This window comes from Marmota monax, unplaced genomic scaffold, assembly GCF_021218885.2.
Source record: "Marmota monax isolate L192 unplaced genomic scaffold, Marmota_monax_Labrador192_F-V1.1 WCK01_AAM20220418_F8-fsc00192, whole genome shotgun sequence".
Classification (NCBI taxonomy): domain Eukaryota; kingdom Metazoa; phylum Chordata; class Mammalia; order Rodentia; family Sciuridae; genus Marmota; species Marmota monax.
Genome location: NW_026693786.1, coordinates 608,833 through 618,209, shown reverse-complemented (window position 1 = coordinate 618,209; position 9,377 = coordinate 608,833). Strand labels below are relative to the sequence as shown.

Genomic DNA, 9,377 nt, shown 5'->3' with positions numbered 1-9,377 from the left:
TTACAACTCTAATTATTAATCATGTCTGGGAAATCAAAATATTCCTTGAAAATTGTTTCTTTAAAAATGATTCAGCAATAAGGTGTGTCAAAATGAACGCATAAGCGCCAGGAAACCAAATTTGACCCCTTCTCACAAGCTCCATATCTAGCACCCTGGTTCCAAACAATGTCACCTCTCTTCAGGATTAGTACTATCACCTCCTAAATGGTCTCTAGTTTTGTCCTTTTCCTAGAACTGTCTATGCTCCACATGAGTCAGTTACATTAGCTCACTCTGCTACTCAGAAGCTGAGTTCTTTTTAGTTCTGCAAGTTCTTCCCTGCACCCTCTTCAACCAGGGACATCATCTCCTATTCCTCCCTTTGCTCAATATGTTCTGGCCTCTTTGGCCTCCATGTTGTTTCCTAAACAAGGCAAACGTGTCTCACACCTTTGCAGTTTCTATTGTCTGACCCTCTTCACCCTGGCCCATGGGACCTGTCCCTTACCTGCTGTATACCTCAGCTCAATGCCCTCTGATCTCTTGGGTCTTCTCAGACCATTCTGAGGAGTGATTAAAAATCACTCCTCCCTTCTTTAATAATTCTTCTTCCCTTTCCTCCTTTGTTTCTTCACAGCACTTACATATATCAGGTGATTTAGATATTTTACTTTTCTTCCCTCTATTTTCCTTCCACTAGAATATAAACTTGAGGGCAGGAATTTTTGTTTCTTTTCTTTCTTTTTTCTCTTTTTTTCTTTCTTTTCTCTCCTTTTTTAAAGGAGAGAGAGAGAGAGAATCTTTTTTTTTTTGTAGATGGACACAACACAATGCCTTTATTTTTATGTGGTGCTGAGAATCGAACCTGGGTCCCGCCCGTGCTAGCCGAGCGCTCTACCGCTGAGCCACAGTCCCAGCCCAATTTTTGTTTCTTTTGTTCACTTTTCTGTCTCCAGTCTCTCTAGCAAGCCTCTACAATAAATAGAGGCCCCTGAATAAATGTTTACTGAATGCATGCTAACTGAAAACAGTGGCCACAGGCTAGTAACTTCACCTTTCTGTGTCTCTGAGATGGTTGTATAAAAATTTCTTAAGGGGGGCTGGGATGTGGCTCAAGCGGTAGCGCGCTCGCCTGGCATGCGTGCGGCCCGGGTTCGATCCTCAGCACCACATACAAACAAAGATGTTGTGTCCGCCAAATACTAAAAAATATTAAAAAATTCTCTCAAAAAAAAAAAAAAAAAAAAAAAAAAAAAATTTCTTAAGGACCTTGTAATTTTTGTTTTGTTTTTGGTAACCACTGAGCCACGTTCCCAGCCCTTTTTTATATTTTATTTAGAAACAGGATTTTTGTTTGTTTGTTTTTTGTTTTGGTACCAGGGATTGAACTCAGGGGTACTCAACATCCCAAGTCCAATTTTGTATTTTATTATCCAGTTAGAATGGAAATCATCAAGAATACAAATGGTAAGCCAGGTGCAGTGGAGAACGCCTGTAATCCTAGTGGTTTGGAAGTCTGAGAAAGGAGGATTGTGAGTTCAAAGCCAGCCTCAGCAAGGTCAAGGCACTAAGCAACTCAGTGAGACCCTGTCTCTAAATAAAATACAAAAATAAGGCTGGGAATGTGGCTCAGTGGCCATGTGCCCCTAAATTCAATCCCTGGTACCAAAAAAAAAAAAAAAAAAAAAAAGGACTAGGGATAACTCGCTGGTAAAGTACCCCTGGGTTCAATCCCCAGTATTGCAAAATAATAATAGTAATAATACTACTCTTGCATTTCTTATCAATATCAAACAGCATATTTTTTTCAGAAATGGAAAAGGTGATTTTAAAGTTCATATGGAAATGCATGGTATCCTGAATGCCTAAAACAATTTTGAAAAGAAGTTGGAAGTCTCACTCTTCCTGATCTCAAAATTTACTATGAAGAATAATCAAAAGAAGGCGGTGTTGACATTGTAATAGAATTGAGGGTCCAGAAGTATTCTTTTCAACAAATAATGCTGCTTAAAAAGAGAGGTAAAGGCCAAAGAATGAATTCAGACCTCTTTGTTACACCATTACACACCATTTACAGAAATCAGCTCCAAAAGAGAGCAAAGGCCTAATATACAACATAAAGCTGTAAAACTCTGAGAAGGAAGTAGATATAAATATGCATGACCTTGGCATTAGTCAACAGTTGTTAAATATGACACCAAAAGCATAGGTAGTAAAAGACAGAAAGAAATAAAGATGTCTTGTTTGTGCTAGTTTGCTAGGTATGTTGTAACAAATTATCAGTCTATGTGGTACAAAGAAAAGGAAGTTTGTTTTTTGTTTTTGTTTTGTACAGTTCTGGAATCTGAAAGTCCAAGATTAATGTTTTGGAAAGACGGGTTTCTTCTAAAGCTCCTCTCCTTGTCTTACAGATGGCCTGCTTTTTATTTCCTCTTTACATGGTCTTTTCTCTGCCAGGAGAATGTGTTCCTGAAATTTCTCTGTCCAACTTTCCTCCACTTCTCAGGACACCATCCAGATTGGATTAGGGCTCTCCCTAATGACCTCATTTTTTATTTTAATCACCTCATTAAAGGTCCTCCTTCAAATATAGTCTTATTGTAAAGAGGTGGGTATTATGATTTTAGCATTTGAATTTTGAGGATACACAATTCAACCCACAACATAGGTAATTTTCAAAACTAAGAACTTTTTTTTTTTTTTTTTTTGCTCAGGCTGGCTTTGAACTTGAGATCCTCCTGGCTCCCAAGCCTCTGGGATTACAGCCATGTGTCACCGCATATAGCAGGAGAAAATATTATAAAGATATAATTACCTACATTGACATCTAAAGGTAGGTACTTAGGTTAATAGGATTTGAACCCAGCACCTCATATGTATGAAATGAAACTTTAGGCTAGCACGTGCCAGGCAAAAGCTCTGCCATTGAAATAACCCCTTGCTATCTAGCATATATTTTAAAAATTCATGTAACTTAATAAAAATACAGCATGTGATGAGTACTTATAACTTTTATTTTGAATTAACATTAATTTTAAAAAAAATTTTAAGTATTCTTTTTAGTTGTAGATGGACATAATACCTTTATTTTATGTGGTGCTGAGGATTGAACCCAGTGCCTCACACGTTCAAGGCAAGCGGTCTACCACTGAGTCACAACCCCAGCCCCAGCATCCATTTTTTAAATATAAGTTTAATTACTCCTTGTAGCATCAGGGCTCAATCATTCTTGGTACAGTTTTCAGTTTCTACAACCCATCCACATGCCTGCAGCAGTGTCCAGAGATAAGAGTTTAGGGGCATCTCTCCATTTCTCCATCACTTCCTTTTAACAGGACATTTAGACATTAACCTGTGAACTTATATAAATGCTTTTGTCACAGCATAACCTCCTGGAAACAGTGACTGCCTACTTCAAACCTACCAATTAAAATTGCCAAGCAGATTTGTTTGGATAATGCCCTAAACTCAATAAAGGCATTAATCCATGGGTCCCTTTTCTCTACATTCTTTCTTGATCTTCCTTTTCCTATTCTCCCTGACATGTGTGTGTGCGCTCGCATGCGTGTTTGGCTTTTCGGCATGTCATGTACCCCCTAGGGACTGTAAATTATAAGAAGTCTTTTACTTTTGCCAGATGTGGTGGTGTACACCTGTAATCCCCCAGCAGCTTGGGAGGCTAAGGTAGGAGGCTTGCAAGTTGAAAGATAGCTTCAGCATCTTAGCGAGTCCTTGAGCAATTTAGAGACTGTCTCAAAATTTTAAAACACTTATAAGTGGACTGAGGATGTAGGCCAGTGGTTAAGCACCCCCTGGTTCAATCCCTGGTACTAAAACAATAAACAAGTAAGAAAAAAAGTCTTTTAAGTTTTCACACTGTGAAATTTGTTGTTGAAGCTATGCCTGCAATCCAACTAATGACGGTGAGGGAACCTCTAGGATTCTCCTGCATGTGGATCCATTCCTGGTGTTCCCTTTTCTGTGCCTCTGGTGGCTGCGGGGGACAGTGGATAACAGTTAATATTGACGATAAACTCCTAAAGTTTCATTTAAAAAACACAGCTCAATGAAAGTGTGTATTTGAATACACTTTTCTCTTGAGAAGATACAGTTGGCCAATGAATATATTAAAAGATGCTTAACAGTATTATTAGGGAAATGGAAACCCAAACCACAGTGGGATATAACTCATCATGATGGCTAAAACAGAAAATAACAGATGTTGAATTATATAGAGAAATTGGAGTCTTCCTAGGTAAGAATCTTCAAGGATTGTAAAACTGTTCAGCTACTGTGGATTTCGCTGATTTTTTATATATTTTTTAGTGTCTTTGATTTATTTCTGCTCTGACCTTTGTTATTTCCTCCCCAATTTTTTTTTTTTGTTTTAATTTGCCCTTCTTTTACTAGTTTCTTGCAGTATAACATTAAGTTGTTTATTTAAGATCTTTTTTGATGTAGGTGTTTATTACTATTAAATTCACCCTTAGAATTTCTTTTGCTGCATCCCATAAGTTTTTGTGTGGTATTTTTTATAAAATATTTTTATTAGTTGTTGATGGACCTTCATTTATTTATTCATTTATTTATTCATATGTGGTGCTGAGGCACTCAGTGCCTCACACATGCTAGGCAAGCACTCTACCACTGAGCCTCAACTTCAGCCCCCTTTTCATTCATCTTCAGACATTTTTTTTTTTTAAGGTGCTCGGGATTGAACCCTAACCCTACCCCTTGTGCATATGAGGCAAGCACTCTACTAATTGAGCTATGTCTCCAACCCAAAATAGTTTCTTATTTCCCTTTTGATTTCTTTTTTGACCCATTTATTTTTTGAGAATGTGTGTGTGGTGTTGGGGATTTAACCCAGGGCTTTATGAATTCTAGGCAAGTGCTCTACCACTGAGCTGTCTAAACCCCTATATATTTTCCTAGTTGGATCATTCTTTCTCTATCTTTTTTTTTTTTTTTTTTGGTACTGGGAATATAATAATTTAGGGGCAGTTAAGCACAGATCCACATCCCTAGCCCATTTTTTTTTTTTTTTAAGAGACAGAGTCTCACTGAGCTGCTTATGGCCTTGTTATGTTGCTGAGGCTAGCTTTGAATTTGTGATCCTCCCCTGCCTCAGCCTCTCAATCCGTTGGGATTACAGACATATGCCACTATGCCCTGCTTGGATCACTCTTAAGGGCTACTACTTATCTTTTACTGTAGGTCCTGGCCTTCTCTGATATGGTAAATCCCAAATGTATCCAGATTGTAATTTGCCACAGGATAACATGTCACTCAGTTGGTTACATCCATAGTCTAGAGTGCGAGGGCCACATTCCCCATGATATTGAGGACATCCCTCCAAAAACGAGCACATGTTTCATGATTTCATTAATGTATTCAGTCAAGGTATGGGCCAGTTTGTCGTGTTCAACTTGCATGTCAGGATGAATCTGTGCACTAATGCCATAAACCCTATCACTTGGACACCTAGGAAGGCACATTGGACCACAGTGAGTTCTGGCTCCATTCCCTGGGCTTCTTCTTCTTCTTCTTCTTTTTTTTTTTTTTTAAGAGAGAGAGAGAGAGAGAGAGAGAGAGAGAGAGAATTTTTTTAATATTTATATTTTAGTTTTCGGTGGACACAACATCTTTATTTTTTTATTTGTATGTGCTGCTAACTATCCAACCCGGCACTCCGCGCATGCCAGGTGAGCCCGCTACCACTTGAGCCACATCCCCAGCCCTCCCTGGGCTTCTTAAAAATAAGTAGGTTGAGCAGGCATAGTGGTGCACACCTATAATCCCAGCGGCTTGGGAGGCTGAGGCAGGAAGATGGTGAGTTCAAAGCTAGCCTCAGCAATTTATCGAGGCCCTAAATTTAATCCCCAGTACTAAACAAACAAAAACAAGAAGATTCACAAGCAGCCACCATCCAGACTTCCATGAACCACAGATGTGGTGTTTGTCAGTTGCCATGGTCACTGATCTCTTTATTTATTTATTTAAAATTGCTGGGTTGTGGTGGTGTGTTTCCGGGATTGAACTGTGGGGCACTGAGCCACATCCCCAGCCCTATTTTGTATTTTATTTATAGACAGGGCCTCAGTGTGTTGCTGAGTGCCTGGCCATTGCTGAGGCTGGCTTTGAACTCACAATCCTCCCTTCTCAGCCTCCAGAGCCACTGGGATTACAGGTATATGTCACTGAGCGCAGCTCTCTTTTATATTTTCCAGATATAGTGTTCTTGTTTTATAATTTTTTCTTTTATAGCTTTGTGTATGTCATCCCATCCCCTTGAGGTTTCCAGATGTCTGCTGAGTAAACCTCTCATGCTTGCTCCTTTGTAAGTAATGAGTTGCTTTTCTCTCACCGTCCTCAAAATTCTTTGTCTTTTTTTTTTTTTTTGCTGGTTCCAGGACAACTATACCGCCTATATTGGTTTGCTTGATATTCCATAAACTCCTTAGGCTTTGTTCACTCCTGTCTTTTTGCTCCTTCTTGCTCCTCTGACTGGATAATTTTGCTGGAAGCTTTATATTGACTTTTTCAGTTTAATTAAAATATACATAATTTCAAGAATATTTGTTTGATTCTTCCTCCTTCGACCCCACTGGGAATTGAACCCAGGGGTGTTTTACCGCTGAGTTACATCTCCAGCCATTGTAGTTTTTGATTTTAAGGCAGGGTCTTGGTAAATTGCCCCGGGTAACTTGCAATCTCCTCCCTCAGCCTCTAAAACAGCTGGGATTATAGGCATGTGCCACCATGCCCAGCTTTCTGATTCCTTTTAGGTTTCTTTACTTTTATTAAACTTTTCATTTTATTCATGTATTGTTTTTTAAAAAGATTTCATTTCTCTATGTTGTCTTTTAGCTCAATTAGCTTCTTTTAGATGATTATTTTGAATTCCTCACCAGGCAATTATTTATCTCCATATCTTGAAGATCAGTTACTGAAGACTTATTTTGTGCATTTGATAGTGTCTTATTTCGATGACAATGATGATGATTTTGTGGTACTAGGGATTGAACCTAGGACCTCATGCTTGCTAGAAATGTGGTCTACCACTGAACTACATCATCAGCCCGCTTTATATTTTTAGTTGTGAGACAGGGTCTCACTAAGTTTCCAATGCTAGCTTCAAACTTGCTATCCTCCTGCCTCAGCCTCCTTATTTCCTAATTGTTTTTTGTTTCTTTTAGCTTTGCATTGGTATTTACCCTTCTGTAGATGCAGCCACTCCTTCCAATTTTTGCAGATTTTCTTTGGCAGGGAAAATCACCCTCAGTCAGCCTTGTTAGCATTTCTGGGTATCTCTCAAAATTTTGCTATAGGTCTTCATGCTTCACACTTCTCCATCTCTTCTGTTGGAGAAGTCTTGGGTTTCTATGTCTTTTGTCAACCCCACAAAATTATTTTAGGTGTTGACAGTTGCCTGCTCCTTTATCCTAGGTCAGTATACTCTGATGAGAGAATGATGGTATAGCTTCCCTTTCTTTCCATTCTCACTCATGGAAAAATTTCTGAATTGTGCACTTTCTCTCAATCCTACTGAGCCAAACTGGGTGCTAGTAGTGTTACCAGCTGTTATGGTTCATGCCATTTGCTGAAAGCCACCCTGGCCTCTAGGGATCCTTGCCATTAGCTGAGGGGCTGGCTGAATGCCATGGTTTGCTGTCAACTCAGAGTCACACTGATTGTTGAGAGATGTACTAGCTGTTAAGATCCGTGCAGCCTGCTGAGAGGTGTGCTATCTTCTGGGATGTTTGCCAACTATTAGGAGCCATGCTGTCCAATAAGATCAGTGACAGCTTCTGAGACCCACATTAGCTGCAGAGATAAAGATCAGTTGCCAAGCTCTGCACTGTCAGCTGGAAACTATGCTGACTCCTGAGATCCACACCATCCATCATCTGAAATCCCTGTCATTTGACAAGAGCCACACTGTTTGCTGAGAGCCACCACCCTTCATGCTTTGCTCTTAGCAGCCTCCAGACCCCTCCAGCTATGATGAGAACCCTTAACACTCTGAGTGAGGTAAGACTGAAACAGATCCTTTGGATAGTGCTCCAAAAGGCTGGGGATAATTGATAAACACTTTGATTTTTCTTTCCCCTGTGGATAATTTGCAGCCAAAGTGGTTCTCTTTCTGTGTGGAGGTGTTTGTTCCAGTGTGAGGAATTGGTTGATTTGGATAAAGTGAAACTGTTCCTACAATCCATATGTTCTGGGTCTTTTTTTTCTATAGTGTGCTGAGATTGCCTATCTGGATTCTAGAATTCTTATAAAAGTATGTTGGTCCATATATGGTGGTTAAGTTGATACCTCTGTGGGAACATGAAGGCTGGACTTCCTATTCCAACCATCTTGCTGATGTTACTGTTTCCTTTTTATTCATGGTTGAAATTTTTTTTTAATTTAAAAAGTAAAACAAATAAAAAGTCAATACTGTCTTGTCTACTATGTGTACATTCTTAAATTGTAATTATTTTTATTATAATTAATGCATATTAATTGGAGAAATTAAGGGGTTTCACTGTGAAATTTCCTTACATGTAAATATCATGCTTTGATGGTATCCAACCCCCCTTCTGCCCTCTCTTCCTCTTCCCTCTTTCTTCCCAATCCCTTGTTCCTTTCCCCTTCCCTAATAGTACCTCTTTGATTTCTAGCTCATATTTTTTTCTTTATTTCTTTCTTTTGTTTTTCTACATATAATAGGAAACATGTAATATTAGTCTTTCTATAGCTAGGCTTATGTCATTTAACATGATGACCTCAAGTTGCATTAATTTTCCTGGAAGTATCATCATTTCATTCTTCTTTATGACTATATAAAATTCCATTGTGTATAGATAGTACATTTTCTTTTTTATCTATTCGTGTGGTGATACACACCTAGGCTGATTCCATATCTTGGCTTTTGTGAATAGGGTCATGATAAATGTGGGTATACAGATATGTCTTTTGTATGCTGACATTTTCCTTCAGATAAATACCAAAAGTGGTATAGCTGGATGATATGGTCATTCTATTTTTATTTTATTTTTATTTTTGAGGAACCTCCATGCTGTTTTCCAAAGTGGCTTACATTTGGAAAATGTAAGTGTATGTGTAACTTACATTTCCACAAATCTTTTTTTTTAATATATTTTTAGTTTTGGATGGATATAATACTTTTATTTTTTCATTTGTAGTGCTGGGAATCAAACCCAGTACCTCACACGTGGTAATCAAGTGCTCTACCACTGAACTATAACCTCAGCACTCCCCTCCCCACAAATCTTGATTAGATTTATTCCTATGTGTTTTCTCTACATCTCACTATCATTTTTTGATCATTTATTTATTTAGATAACAGCCATTCTGACCATGGTGAGATAGAATCTCAGTGTAGT

At 38.6% G+C, this 9,377-nt stretch overlaps 1 long non-coding RNA gene across 2 annotated transcripts in view; it reads left to right on the top strand.

The window, feature by feature from the left end:
• Nucleotides 1–1,240: 1,240 nt before the first annotated feature.
• Nucleotides 1,241–9,377, top strand: part of LOC124105083 (uncharacterized) — a 73,876-nt gene continuing 65,739 nt past the window's right edge. The window contains exons 1-3 of one of the 2 annotated variants that reach the window (XR_009228423.1): nucleotides 1,241–2,001; nucleotides 2,394–2,590; nucleotides 2,697–2,815. This is a non-coding gene — a long non-coding RNA (uncharacterized LOC124105083). Of the gene's footprint in view, nucleotides 2,591–2,696; nucleotides 2,816–9,377 lie in introns of both variants that reach the window. The other variant, XR_009228422.1, reaches the window with a different exon arrangement.